This window comes from Chrysemys picta, chromosome 13 (assembly GCF_011386835.1).
Source record: "Chrysemys picta bellii isolate R12L10 chromosome 13, ASM1138683v2, whole genome shotgun sequence".
NCBI lineage: Eukaryota > Metazoa > Chordata > Testudines > Emydidae > Chrysemys > Chrysemys picta.
In genome coordinates, this window is record NC_088803.1 from 24604778 (window position 1) to 24619454 (window position 14677).

Here is a 14677-nt window from a genome sequence, read left to right on the forward strand (position 1 = left end):
GGTAACCCCATAACTTGTGCAGAGACTGTAAAAGTCAATGGTAAAAGCTGTTTAGGGCAAATTACAGCTTCTAACATCACTCTTGTTAAAGCAGATTTTGCCAAAGAGGAAGATTACTTACCAGATCAGAGTGTGAATATTGTAATCCTCTGAGTTTACTGTAAGTGTGCCTTTAGCCAGAATCCATCTTGAATGGAATGATGTTAAACATGAAGTTATAGCTGGTGTAAGGAAGTTATTGCCTAAGGATCTTTTGATTGGGGATGATATTAAAGCTTTGTTCAGTCAAGTTGACAACATAAACCAGTCACAGGAAAGAAATAATCCTAAACCTGTATCTATTAGGGCCAAGGACTTGCATATGGAGGGTTTCTCCAAATGTTCGTATGAGGAAGATAGCTTGTTTATCCGTACAAAAAGGCAGTGCGTATGTGGAAGAAATTTCTGAATGTCTGTCTGGTATCTCAGAAGTGAATGTGGCATTAGATAAGTCTCAGGGAAATGTTTCTCTAGAGCAGATTAAAGTTAGTGATCAGGTTAAAACCCTAACTGAGAAAGAAAGAGGTACAGTCTTGGTGAGTGATGGATTGTTGGCTAGTAAAGCTTATAAAAGTGTGCCTAACCAATGTAAAAATGATTTGTTTAAAGTAGCTCAGTATAATGTGGAGAATAGTTTCTGTTGGGAGTGGCAACTTGCCTGTTAAGGAAGCTGTACCACTTTCCAAGCAATTGTCTGTGAACAGCCATGTGTGCTGGGACAAGGGAAATGATATCCCAAGCTGTTTGTCTATTAAAGAGGATAAGCTGTTTGTCTGTTAAAGGGGAATGTTTCCCCAGCTCTTTTCTATCAGTCTATGATGGTTAAAAATGTATCAGTTGACTCAGAGTTGATTCTGGATACAGCTAAAGCCCAGGAAGGAAGTGGTCCTAAATTTGTGTCTACTGGGGTAATGACATTGTAACTAGGTTGCATCCAGTTAATGCAATAAATAGCTCCCAGAGACCAAGCGATTCTGGTGCTTCTATTTTTCCTGTTGCTAGTGTGTTGCTGGGTAAAGATATGACAACCTTGTCTGATCAGGGTGATAGCGTAGCCAGGGCACAAGGAAAGCATGAAGGTAATTTGACTGTTACTCACTGACAGTTTGGAAACTTGAAACAAGGAAGAGAATGCTTCTAATCTTTTGACTGACATCTAGCAGTTTACCTGAAAGGGAGTTGTGTGAAAATCCTCCTGATGGGCTAGAGGTGATTCTGAATGTAAGTGAAACTCAGAAGGCGTTTGGTGATTTGTCTGTTGTGCCAAAGTCGGTTCTGGACATAAATAAAGCTCAGAAAGAATCTGTTGCAGTGCAGGATATTCGAGAAGGAAAGGAATTTCTTGGTGACGTCTTTCAAGTCTGTGAAAAGGAATTGTTTCCATTGACTTTTAAGGGGCCATTCTTGATAGTAAACAGTCTCTCTTCTGAGGAAAGTGTGCTGGTGCCTAACGGCCAAGGTCTTTCAAATGAAAATGAATCCACTGAATTTGCTTTGGAAAAAATCTAGTGTGAATAGCTTAAAGGAGGCTTCCTTAGCTAATATTGAAAGTGAACAGTGTGTGTCTCAGGTTGAAGAAAGAGGCTAGATTCCTGGTTTTACACTGCACAGCAGCCTTATAAATAAACACATAGACACTTTGGATTTGTCATGTGATTTCTTAGCAAGCTCTAGTGCATCTGATGCCTTGTGGGTGCAGAAATTGGTAGGGGAATAGCAGGAGAACTGTAGCTCAGACATAATGATAGAAAATGGTTGTGTCTCTTTAAGGCATGATGTCCATGCAAACTGCCTAGCTAACAGGGCTTTGGATCTGGCTCGCGGAATTGCCAGCCCCATAGCGCCGCGGGCCCTGCACCACTGCTGGGCCCTGCCAGGCCCAGACCCAGCCCCGGCCTGGACCTGCTGGGGGAAGGGTGCCTATCCTTCAGACCCAGCCCTGGAGCTGCATGGCGGGGAGAGGCGCTTCTCCCCCGAGCCCAGGTGGTGCTGGGGGAGAGAGAGAGGTGGGGGAGTTCTCTCCCCCTGCTATAGCCCCGGGGCATGCTCCTGCACCCCAAACCCCTCATCCCTGGTCCCACCCCAGAGCCTGCACCCCCAGCCAGAACCCTCACACCCCTGCACCCTAACCCTCTGCCCCAGCCCTGAGCTCCCTCCCACACTCTGAACCCCTCAGCCCACCCCCACCACATGAATTTTATGTGCCCCAATATGAAGGTGATGTGTCACACATCACGTCTATATTGGGGCACATAACAAAATTCATTCCACACATGGGTGGAAAAAATTAGAGGGAACACTGTGAGGATCAGGACTCTGGACAAGTGAAGTGGGCCGGTCGGTGCTCGGGATGGCTGCGGTAGGCTGACCGGCGTCCCGGAGCTCAGAGTGTCTGCGGCAGAAAGGCAGGTGCTCGGGCTGGCTGACAGCCCAGGGGTTAGGCTAGCTTGGGCCGGCCAGCAGCCCAGGACTCAGGGAGGCTAGGGTGGGCTGCCCGGTGCTCGGGGTTGCTCAGCTGGGGCTCCTCAGGCCATGGTGCAGGGCTTGGGGCTCCAGTGAGCAAGGGGGAGCAGAAGGGGTGAGGTATGGGCAGGGCCTTGGGCAGAAGGGGCGGGGCCGGGGGATAGTGTCACAACCCAATGGCCCCCTCCCAAAGGGTGGGGGTTCTTGTGCTGCCTATGGAAGGACTGGTAAAGGTGCATGAACAGGAAGGTCGGATCTCGATGGAAGTGCCTTCCTGAGTCTGGGCAAAGGTGTAGAACTGGTGCTGGAAAGATAGACAGTCTATCATCCTATTTCCCCTGTAATATTGATTGCTGAGCACAACATTTTCTTGCACACTCTAGGTGCTTTTTGTCTATAAAACGCCTATAGCAGGTGGAGTGGAATCTTATATCACTGGCAGTCATCAAAATCTTTTGACAGGAGTTGTTGAAATGATTCAGCAATGTATCATTATCACCATGGAAGTCCAACCAGGCTTGAGCACATTCATGGCATTTATCCCACCTGACATGCGAATGGTTGAGTGGACTCCTTCTTGATTGAAGCTAGATGTATATAACAACGCACATCAGTTATAAAAACTGGAATTCTTGTGAATCTTAGATGATTGACCGGGGATTTCTGGTCTTTGTCACCATCCTTGAGCGTGACCATATTGGTTCTGCATGAATACACATATTAACTGGTCACATCTAAAGTCTCCAAGCTTTGCTACTGTATCTTTTTATGTGGTGGAAGTGGCTGGCTCAATACTGGGGTATCTTTCCAATACTTCCACCCTGGATGTGGAAAAATAAAAAAACAAGCTCTAGGAGATAACAATGAAGTCACTTCCTGAAAATCTATGTGGTTGACAATGTTCATTGCTGTGCTTGCAGTGTGCCATAAATATTAACTGTTGTTGCTAGGAAAATGTGATACAAGCACCTTTTATTGTGTTCCTCCGGTCTTTTTGTTTGAAATTAAATTTATCGTCATTTGAGACATCAAAACCTCCCTGTAAGATGTAAAGACTTTATGTGCTATTTATCTGCAATGCTGCCACTAAGGAAAATATGTGTTTGCCATGAAAACACGTGACTATGAATATTTAGGAAATGTATTTAAAATATCATGCATTTATCATCCAAACTTGGTGCACCATTAAAGAACCCCTAGCCATTTGCAAGCTCTGTCACTGAAGTTGTGTCTCCAGGGGTTGGTCAGATGTTTTCTCTTGGTCTAGCAGTTTTGGGCTAGAACCAGGAAGGGATGTAAACATCAAACTGCTGCTTAGACACCTAAGTCCAAAATTTAGATCCTCAAACGCCTGCTCAGCTGCCACCTAACCCTATAGGTGCCTGAAGTCTCTAAATTTCTGCCAGGGGACATTTGAAAAGTCATCTAAGTCTTGATGTTGCTGAGCTGCTTGGCATTTATGCCCCAGGAGGATTCATGAATTAGACCGCCCCCACCCCTTCCCTACGTAAAAGGATAAATGGACACAAATCAGATATTAGGAATGGCAATATACAAAAACCTGTAGAACACTTCAACCTCCCTGGACACACAATAGCAGTTTTAAAGGTAGCCATCCTGCAACAAAACGACTTCAGGACCAGACTTCAAAGAGAAACTGCTGAGCTTCAGTTCATCTGCAAATTTGACACCATCAGCTCAGGATTAAACAAAGACGGTGAATGGCTATCCAACTACAGAAGCAGCTACTCCTCCCTTGGTGTTCACACCTCAACTACTAGAAGAGGGCCTCATCCTCCCTGATTGAACTAACCTCATTATCTCTAGCCTGACTAACTCTTGCTTGCATATTTATACCTGCCTTTGGAAATTTCCACTATATGCATCCGAAGAAGTGGGTATTCACCCACGGAAGTTCATGCTCCAATACGTCTGTTAGTCTATAAGGTGCCAACAGGACTCTTTGCTACTTTTACAGATCCAGACTAACACGGCTACCCCTTTGATACTTGACCCACCCCTTCTGTCTCTCCTGTGGGGCCTTATCCAACAGGCATTCTTACAGCACATCTACCGGACGAGACCCCACACCTAACTTAGTGCTGCTGCCTCTGCCCTTGTACCCAAGGGTGCAATGCTCTAACTCACCTGGGATATGGAAGATGCAGGTTTAAAACCCTACTCTGTCCAGTTCAGAGCAGGGACTCCCACATCCCAAGAAAGTGCCTTAATCCCTGGGATCTAGGGTAGTCTGCGGTGGGCCATTCGCAAACTCTCCTGTTGGAGCTGTTCAGTTTTGTATAGCACTTAAAAGATTCATTGGAGCGTGGACTGGCAGCTGGGTCTCCTAGAAAGTCATTCTCACTGTCTGGCCACTAACAGTTTAGTTAAACAAAGTGGAACAACTTCAACTCAGGACTGGACTAGATGACCTCTCAAGGTCCCTTCCACTCCTATGAGTCTATGAACACAGAGGTGGAAACCTGAGTTCAAGTTGCTGCTTCAAACCAGGTAAAGGGGGGATTTGAACTCCGCGCTCTCACGTACTGTAGGAGTGTTCTAACGAGGGGGTATAAGAGCAGTAGTAGCTCCTCCTCCTCTTCATTTTTTTGCAGGGAAATGTTGGGGAGTCATTTAAACAACTACATATCAAGGCCCTAAAATTGAGACATGCCTCAAAATGCAGGAAAATGTCTAATGACGTTCTTTTGTAATGATTCACAAACAGAACTGGACCTTGAATGAAGGGTTCTGAAAACCCATATTTAAAGAAAATGAGAAGTGTTGACATTAAAGAATCACCGTGTTTTCCATAACTCCCTTCCCCCCAACACACACTAGATTAAAGGGCAGAACAGGATAATACATGCATATGGAATTATAACATTGAAATACAAAAATGAAGTACTGTATTGCTAAATGGTTAGGGTAAAAGCTTTGATAGCTGTATTTTAATGATGTATAATTATGGCCAGTGAATGAGTACAGCTAAGGTAATAACTAGGCCTTGGCCTTGCCTGGAAGGAGTGTTTTTGCCAATCCTTCTTTGATATAAAATTGCTAATTTGTTTTAAACGATATTATTGCTGGCAAGCTAAGTACTGTGTTGTGTTGGGAGATGTAAGTTAGAAGTACACAGTTATGTAATGATATATAACTCTCTCCCCCCCCCCCCCCTTTTCTGGGAAGACGCAGAAACAAGGTGACACAGAACGACCTGATCCAGAAACTGCAAAATCAGCATGAAAAATGCAGAAGCTGGATAACTGAAGCTTGTGCATACATAATGTATGAGTTACATACAAAATAAAGGTTGACGTGTTAAAAGCCAATTGGATGAAGGTTAAGTAATCTGGAGTGTGGGCACGTATAAAAGACCTAAGTGAACAAGGCCCAAGTCTGAGAAACACCAGACCAGAAACTGAAGGTTGGAACTGAAGGACCACAGCAGGATATCAGGGGAAGCAATGGTGGTTATGGCAGGTGGAAGGACTCCTCGGTGCCCTGGAATGTGCTAACTTGAGCCCCTATTAATTCTGTTCTGTTATTATTGTCTAGAATAAATGTACATTCAGACACATAAGTGACAATAATTCTATCTGAAATGGTATAATAAAGGCAAAAATTGATTAACCCTAAATTGAATTGAATGAATTATGAATTAATGGAGATATCCCATCTCCTAGAACTGGAAGGGACCTTGAAAGGTCATCGAGTCCAGCCCCCTGCCTTCACTAGCAGGACCAAGTACTGATTTTTGCCCCAGATCCCTAAGTGGCCCCCCTCAAGGATTGAACTCACAACCCTGGGTTTAGCAGGCCAATGCTCAAACCACTGAGCTATCCCTCCCCCCAACAAAAGGGCTGACCTGGCTTAGGTGCTTAGCTCCAGGAGAGGGTTCATGCCTGTGAATCCCAAACAGGGATAGGCACCTCCCTCAGCCCTGCAGCTAGGCATCAAATGCTCTGTTCATAAGCAGTTCCCTACTCAGCGTGCTGGTTTCTGAGGATCCCATTCTTAGGTGTCTAACTCTCCCCATGCATCATGTAGGAAACCTGGGTGCCTAACTCAGGGCCGTGAAGTCCACCAGGTGTCAGGGCACCTAAAGTTGTCCAGGCTTCAGGCATGTCGGGCTGATGTTCCTTCTTACCATTCAGATCACACTTATCTAAAAAGTACTGGGGACAGCACCATTGTACTCACCCGCCACCTGTGGGTACCATTTTACTTCTGACATCAAGCTCTTGTTCTTCCACCAGGACTATAATCAGACCCACCTCTTGTGAGCTGGTCTGTGGCCAGTGAGATGCCATGGATAGCATAGTGTATCTCAGTTGTAAGGTAACTTCATGATGCATTAAAGGCAACGTCTAAAGGTAAAGGCCAATCATTTTAGTTACTGGTTTAAGCTAAACTCAACATCAACAGGATATCTCTTTTTGTAAGTGGAGCTTTTAGTGGTCCCTGATTGTGGCATGAACAATTGCAGAGAAAGTTGTGCACAGCCACTGCAGCCTCAGGATAGAGCATGCTCAGTTAATCTGTGAGGATGGCACATGTACAGTCTGGTCAGCACTTAGGAACTCTGAGGCAATGGAACATGCTCAGTGGAGACAGAATCTTCAGAGAATTTCACTGCCAAACTCTAACAAGTTTCTACTGAGCATGTGCAAACTGAGATTTTTCAGAGGTTTATAACTTTGCCAACTTTGGATGTATTTTCATGGGGTCAGCAAAAGGCACATCCCTGACACCAGGACGATCTCTCTCTCAAATTTCAAGTCCTTGCTTTAAAGCATGCTGTTGCAAGGCAAAACAGTGTATTGCTCCCTAGCCCCAGTCTCTGAAAGGGCTCAACCAATTTAGCTGAAACATGAATTAAATAAATAAAATCAGCCTAAGGCAGACACCCAGCAAGGAAAATTTCAGCCTGAATGGTTTACATCAGGCAAAGTTATAAGCAATTTAAAGCAGGCTTTATAATAGGAAGTGTCAGGCAACCTCAACTGTTGGCACCGCTACTTAGGCTGCCTGGATTAAATTACTTACGTGACCAAAGTAAATAGAGCTATGCGGTCTTACGTAACACTTTTCAAAGATTAATTGTCCAATCCTCCCAACAGCTCTGAAGTAAGCAGGTATTTTCTCCATTTTGCAGATGAGGACATGGAGGCAGGGGGCTGGGAATCTTGGCCAAGGTCACGGAGGGAATCAGCATCATAGACAGGATTAGAATGCAGGAGTTCCTGGCTCCTCATCCTATGCTCAGATCACGAGCCCTACACATTTTGCCAGTACTAAACTCACTGAGACTGGCAAGGAAAAGGAAAAGATTCCCTTCTTTTTCCAGCAAGAGGAACGGGGAAGGAAGCGAGTACTTCCATCTCCGCGAGCTCCCCTGACAGCCCATGATTGAAGCTCATTTGATGACATTATTAAATGATTCAGTGCATTTTCTGCCTCTTAAAGTGCTTAATATATGTGCCTCTGTGATTCATTATTATCTAATAAAAGATTATCTGACTTGCTTTCATGTTTCTTCCAATTACAAATTGAAATGGTTCCCACTATGACCTTGCAGCTGCTAGATTTTCTAAAATTAGCCATAATGATGCATTTTACTAAGATAATTAATTATCTAAACTGAGAAAATTGAGTAGTAGAACTGCTTCACATGCTGCTAATCATCTTTTATTATGTCATCTTTATATGCAAATAAAGAAATATTGTGATTATTTTAAGTACTGTTTTCATTAGCTAATATACTTGTTAGCATAGCAAAGGTTTGCCTCTTCCCATGGCAGTAAAAGTCCTTGGGGACCTCACTGCTTATGGGCTGCAGGATTTTTATTTTCAGATTGATGAAATACAGTTAATCCAAATTAAGCTTGCGTTGACAAATGGGAAAAATGCAACAGGACTGTACATTCTCCTAACATAAGAGATTTGAACTAATTAAAAAATGAGGCACAGGAGTGATTAACAGCAGTTCGCCTTCTATCTCCAGCTTAGTTCACTTATGTTTTTTGTATTGATTATAATTTAATGATTAATGTTGATTATTACAGCAGAAGTCTTTGTGTAGTGCCTTGGCAGGGTGAGGCTTTGTTATACATATTACTTAATTAGTATTAAAGCCACATTAATAATTATATTATTTTTGGTGGTCACTATATGTGTGCACGGCACTGTACATATATTAGCAGACAACAGCTACGTTTAGTGGCAGTTAAGGGTGCAGCAGGACACACTCCAGCCACCCAAACCCTTAAAAGCATGGAAATAAGAAGCCAAGGGGAAAGACGTGCACATTTATTTCCATGTTGCGTGTAACACCGTGGATAGAACACTCCAGTGCTCCCTTAGACCTTCACCCAAATGCAGTATGTACCCCAACTTCACTAAACTTGCACTATAATGCAAAACCTTCATATGCTTTTATAGCAATTGTGTTGCTAGCCCTTTTGTTCTGAATGGTTAGCCGAGTTTTCGGGTTTTGCAGGTTGTTTCTGTTAGGAGGGGAAATTGATGATGGAGTCAGGTATTACTTTGATGCAATCCTGTTTATTTACAAATGTAAGCAGTCAGGATGAGCTCTACCCTGACATCTGGTGGTGAATTATGGCGAGTGTGGAAAAGAACTCCAGGGGCTGATCTTGTTTGCATAGCCACACCCACTCACCTGGCATGAAACAACAGCAACTCAAAGTGGTTACTTTGGCTGGTGTGGGATCCCCAGTTTTCTCTGTTATTGGGGCAGGAAGAATAAAGTTTTGTTACCCTGATTCTGTGAATCAAGGCCAGTGGAACTGTTGTATGACAGAAGGACTGAGTGAGTCCTTCACCATTACCTAAGTAGCACTTGCTTGACAAGGGGCATGGGTTACAACCCCCCCCCCCCCCCAGTGAGTGGAGAGAAGATGGGGACAGGTATTTGTACCTGAGGGTATGCCCCCCCCGAGGGCTTGACCTACTAATTGCACTACCTCCACTGTTGGCTGTCAGAGCTAACTTTGATTCTATTAGGAGTCTAGTTACAGGCTGCTGAGCTGAATTCACTTTGGGCTAATGGTGCACTGGGGCTCCCCTACTATGAGCTGAAATTGCTAAGAGCTGAAATCACAAAAGAGCTAAAGTTCTTAAGAGCTGAGATCACTGAGTGCTGTGTTAACTAGTGGGGGAGCCTGAAGCTATATTGCTAAGCAGCTGGTGGAGCAATTTGTGGGGACGACTGGAGGAGCAGCGAGTGGCGCGGTGCCGGTTGGAGCAGCCCAAGGAGCGGCGAGCGGAGCTGTTTCCGGGGATGGCAGAAGCAGCTCACAGGTCGGTGAGCGGAGCGGAGCAGCTTGTAGAGCGGAGCAGTTTGTGGGACGGCAGGAATTGGACTGGCTTGTGGTGAAGGCTGTGGCGGAACCCCACGGAGAGACGGCCGGCCTTGGATCACATAAGGTGCCCCTTAACACCCTGCGTGCCCCCCCCTTTTTTACTCTGGGGCTGCACTGACCAGGGACAGAGACTTTGGGGTCTGTTGGACTTTTGGAACTTTGGGTGGTTGCTGGACCCAAGAGACTTTGGGGGTGTTGGACTTTGGGGACTCTGGGTGATTTTTGGGTTGCTGGATTCAAGAACCCAAAGGGAAAGGACACAGCCCAATTTGCTGGGGTGGGTTTTTTGCTCATGGTTTGTGTTATGAATCCTGTTTGTGGTGTTTTTCCAATTTAATGCTGATGTCTTTTACCTCATGTTATTAAACATTTTCTGTCACACTCAGACTCCGTGCTTGCGAGAGGGGAAGTATTGCCTCTTAGAGGCACCCAGGGGGTGGTATGTAATTGTCCCAGGTCACTGGGTGGGGGCTCGAGCCGGTTTTGCATTGCATTATTGAAACGGAACCCCTAGATACAGACCCCGGCCCTTGTTGCTGCCAACTTAGATGGGCAGAAGGGTTACACAAAGAATGTACAAAGGCCTGTTTCCTGAATAAAGTAGGGATCAACCAGCAGGAGTCAGTGTCTTTGCTCACAGTTCCAAGCCCCTTTCAGTGAGTACTCTACCCAAAAGCTCTCTCTCAACTTTTTCTGAGGGTCACAAAGGGTTCTCTCTGTCACACTTCCTTGCTGCCTTCTCTGTGCTTCTGTGATGCATATTCTGCTTCTCTCTCTTTCTCTCACACACACAGCTGCAATCAGATGAATCACCCACTCCTGCATTTGTTGTCAGACTCTCAGGAAATCCCTTAGTCCACATCGCCCAGATACTGTCCAAGCTTGCATGTGGTCTAGTCTGGTGGGTTCTCAACCTTTTTGGGCTCAGAACCCATCTGTAAATGTTTATGGCCTATCACGACCCAGTAAATAGTCTGGGGGTGGAGGCCCTCGGGTGGTTTCAGTTGGATCCTGACCCCGGGAGGGTTGGGTCCTGCCCAGCACTCACCACAAAGTGGTGGGTCCTGCAGCTCCTGTGCTGTGGGGCTGGCTGGGCTTGGCTCTCGGTACCAGGTTTTGCATCCTCTGGGGTTGCAGTGCTTCTCAGATTTGGCCCTGCCCCCCTAACTGGACCAAATTTGTGTGAGTGGAGCTGTGACCTGGATCGTGGGGTTGCAGTGCCACTCATTTAAATTTGGGCTACTCAGGCTCCCGTTATCATGACAGCTGGGTCAAATGTGAATGGCGCTGGGACCCCAGAGATTGCAGTGCCTGGAGCAGGGAGGCGAGCCCAGCCTGCCCTATGGGACAGGAGGCACAGGAGCTGCCATGCGACCCTTTGAAACATTCTGGTGACCCAACGTTGGGTCCCGATCCATGGTTTGAGAAGCCCTGATCTAGCCCTTGGGTGGTGGGTTCCATTAGTTCAGCTGTTGCTGAACAAAGGGGCATTTGCTTGTTCCCTCGTTCATAGGTGCCAACTACGTGGATGCTCTGGGGTTGGAGCACCCACGGGGAAAAAGTTATGAGTACTGAATACCCACCATCAGCACCTCCACCTGCCCCCAGTACCACCTGCCTGCTGGCAGGCCCCACTAGCCACCAATCAGCACCTCTCCCTCCCTCCCCTCACCTCCCACCCGCCGAAATCAGCTGTTTCACGGCATGCAGGAGGCTGAGTGGGGAGGGGGGAGGAGCGAGGCAGCAGCGCACTTGGGGGAAAGGGCGGAATGGGGTGAGAAGAGGTGAGGTGGGGCAGGTTGTGGCATTGAGGGAAGGGGTGGAGTGGGGGCTGGGCCTGGGGCAGAGCCGGCGGTTGAGCACCCCCCCGGCACAATGAAAAGTCAGCGCCTGTGCCCTTGTTTGCCTGGAATGGAAGGTGGCAATCACACCCAACAGCTTCAATGAAGCGGTGATTGCCCAGTATAACAATAATGACAGAGCAGTACCCCTGACTGTCACATGTTCCAAGCATTTGGGGACTTATTTTCCCTTAACACTGCTGAGGTCACTGAGGTCTTAGGTTGATGGGAGTGTGTCCTGCTGCAACCTTAGCAGCCACTAAATGTAAATTTTATTTGTCAGTTTCCTAGTTTTGTATACAGCTTTGATGTCCCTTAATGCAGGGCTCCCTGAAGTCAGGGCAAAGGGAAGCAGCACCTGCCTGGGAATCTAAGGGAGAAACTGGGCTGCCTCCGGATGGGTGTGTGAGGCTGTGATGTGCACTTCAACCAAAAATACAGTTTTGGATAAAATATAAAACAGATTGATTAACTAACTACAGCAAGGTAGATTTTGTGTGATTATAAGTAGGAGGCATGGAGCTCAAAATTGGTTACCTAAGAAATAAAAATAGAATCGCAGTCTAAGGCCATGTCTACAATGAAGAGTTTTGTCAATAAAAATTATGCCACTTTCATTAAAGTGCTTTAATTAAACCGCTGTTGCATGTCCACACCATGTTCCTGGTGTCAGCAGAGCGCATTCACACTAGCAGCTCTTGCATCGACACTGAGAGCAGTGCACTGTGGGTAGCTATCCCACCATGCAACTGGCCATAGGGTGCTTTGGGAAGGGTTTGCAGTGCCTCATGGGGCAGGTACAGCATCATATGATGCAGGTTTCAGAATCCCATCCTTCCATGGGCATCCTACCAGATTGCCAGCCACTTTTTAACTGAAGTGTGTGGGGGTGGGAGAGTGGGGAGAATGTGTCGGCCTGCTGTCTCTTTAAGTTCAGACAGCCACCAAAAGCAACCAATCCTGAAAGAGGGGAAAGGGGACACCCTGACATCAGCCCCTGCCCCCTCCCTGACTCTGCACAGCAATCTCTCTCTCACTCACACATACACATACACGCCCCTCCCTGCCTGCTTCTGTGTTCGTAGAGATAGCAGCATTCCACATTAACGATTTGCTCTTTGCTGTGGGAGGGGAGCGGAATGCTTTGCTGTCAGAACTTCCCAGAGCTTTGAAAGGGGAGGGGCACATGCCTGTAGGACAGTCAAGATCAAAACAGTGAGCAAAGCACTCACAGCAGGCATTGTGGGATACTGGGAGAGGCCCATTCTAGCAATATAAACAGCAGCATCTACACTGAAGCTTTGTTGTTTTAACTTTGCCGCAAAAAGCCCTCTGTCTCTTGTCGAGGTGGTTTTATTTTGTTGCCAAACTGAAGAGTTTTGTCACCAAAAGTGGCATTGCAGTGTGTACACCTTCACTCTTTTGCTGCCAAAAGCTGCCTTTTGCTGACAAAACTGCAGTGTAGACAAGGCCTCTATTCTAACTTTAACAGACTTAGGGCTGGTCTACACTGCGAAGTTGTCGACAAAACTTTTGTCTTTCACGGGTACTTAAAAAAGCCAAACAAAAGACAAAAGTTTTGCAGACGCAAGTGGCAGTGTGAATGCGGCTTTGTCGGCACGAGTGCTGTCCTGCCGACAAAGCTACTGCCGCTCGCGGGGCTGGAAGTATTTTGTCAGCAAAAGTGCCGACAAAGTACCGAAAAAGAGCATTTACACACGCTGACTTTAGCAACGTGGCTGTGTCGACACAGCCTTGTCACTAAAAGCTGCATGGTCTAGGCAAGCCCTAAGCAAGATTTGAATCAAGCAGTCTCTCACCCTAACAGATGTTAGAGGCAGCTCACAGTTCTCAATACACAGACTGAATTCCCTTCCCAGTCTGGGACCAATCTCCTCAGTTCACAGTCTGTGTCTTCCAGATGATCTTCCAGGTGTTGAGATGGGGAAGAGAGAGGCCAAGTGATGATGTCACTGCCCCTCTTCTATCTTGCAGCTGCTAGAAAGATCCTTGCTGTGACATGGAGGTTAGGCAGCCCTCATTACATATGTGCCCTTTCCGAGGAGTCTCTGGGAGAATGGATTCTTCTTGTTGACAAAGCCCTGGCTGGGATGATTTAGTTGCGGTTGGTCCTGGGGGTTGGACTAGATGACCAACCAGGGGGTTGGACTAGATGACCTCCTGAGGTCTCTTCCAACCCAAATCTTCTATGATGGGCCATCAGCACAAGTCTGGCCAGTGATAGTTGCTTCTTTGTTGTTACTGAAAGGCCAGCTGTGGACGTCTCCCAACCTCACAACATATTTCAGTACCACATATAGCAATATTCATAACTTCCCATGCAATGACAGTACATACAATCCAACAGAATATTAATGTTCAACAAATCAAAACTTCTTAAATGATACCTCACAAGACATACTTTGTGCAAAGCACATCATAATCATAGGAGCATGCTGAATATGGGGGTTCCAGGGTGCTACTTTGAGGTACAGAGTGTCAGGAGGAGGAGCTAGTGCATCAAGAAAGAACACAAGAGAACTGTAACAGGAGGAGAGAGAGACCCCTGGCTGTGGAAAGCCATAGGGCGGGAGAGTCTGGTCAAAGCTAAAGATTGAAAAAGGAACCTGAAGAGAGAAATAAACAGAGCCCCACGACTGGCTAAAAGGCAGGCATGAGATCTAACTCCACACAAAGCAGCAGCAGCAGCATTAACAGCACAGAGATTGCCGGTGCTTCAAAGTAAGTTGTGGTCCACGATGGAGTCCGCAATCCCAAGAATTCTGCTAGAGACGGTGGCTTTCAGAAACTCAGGCAGCTGTGTTAATTGGATCCAAAGATTTGAGAGAAAGCTCTGGTCCAATTCACAAACCACAAGGATAGCAGTAAATACCCTGAATTAGTGGGAGGCAGGGCTCTGGCCTGTGTTGTACAGGAGGTCAGACTAGA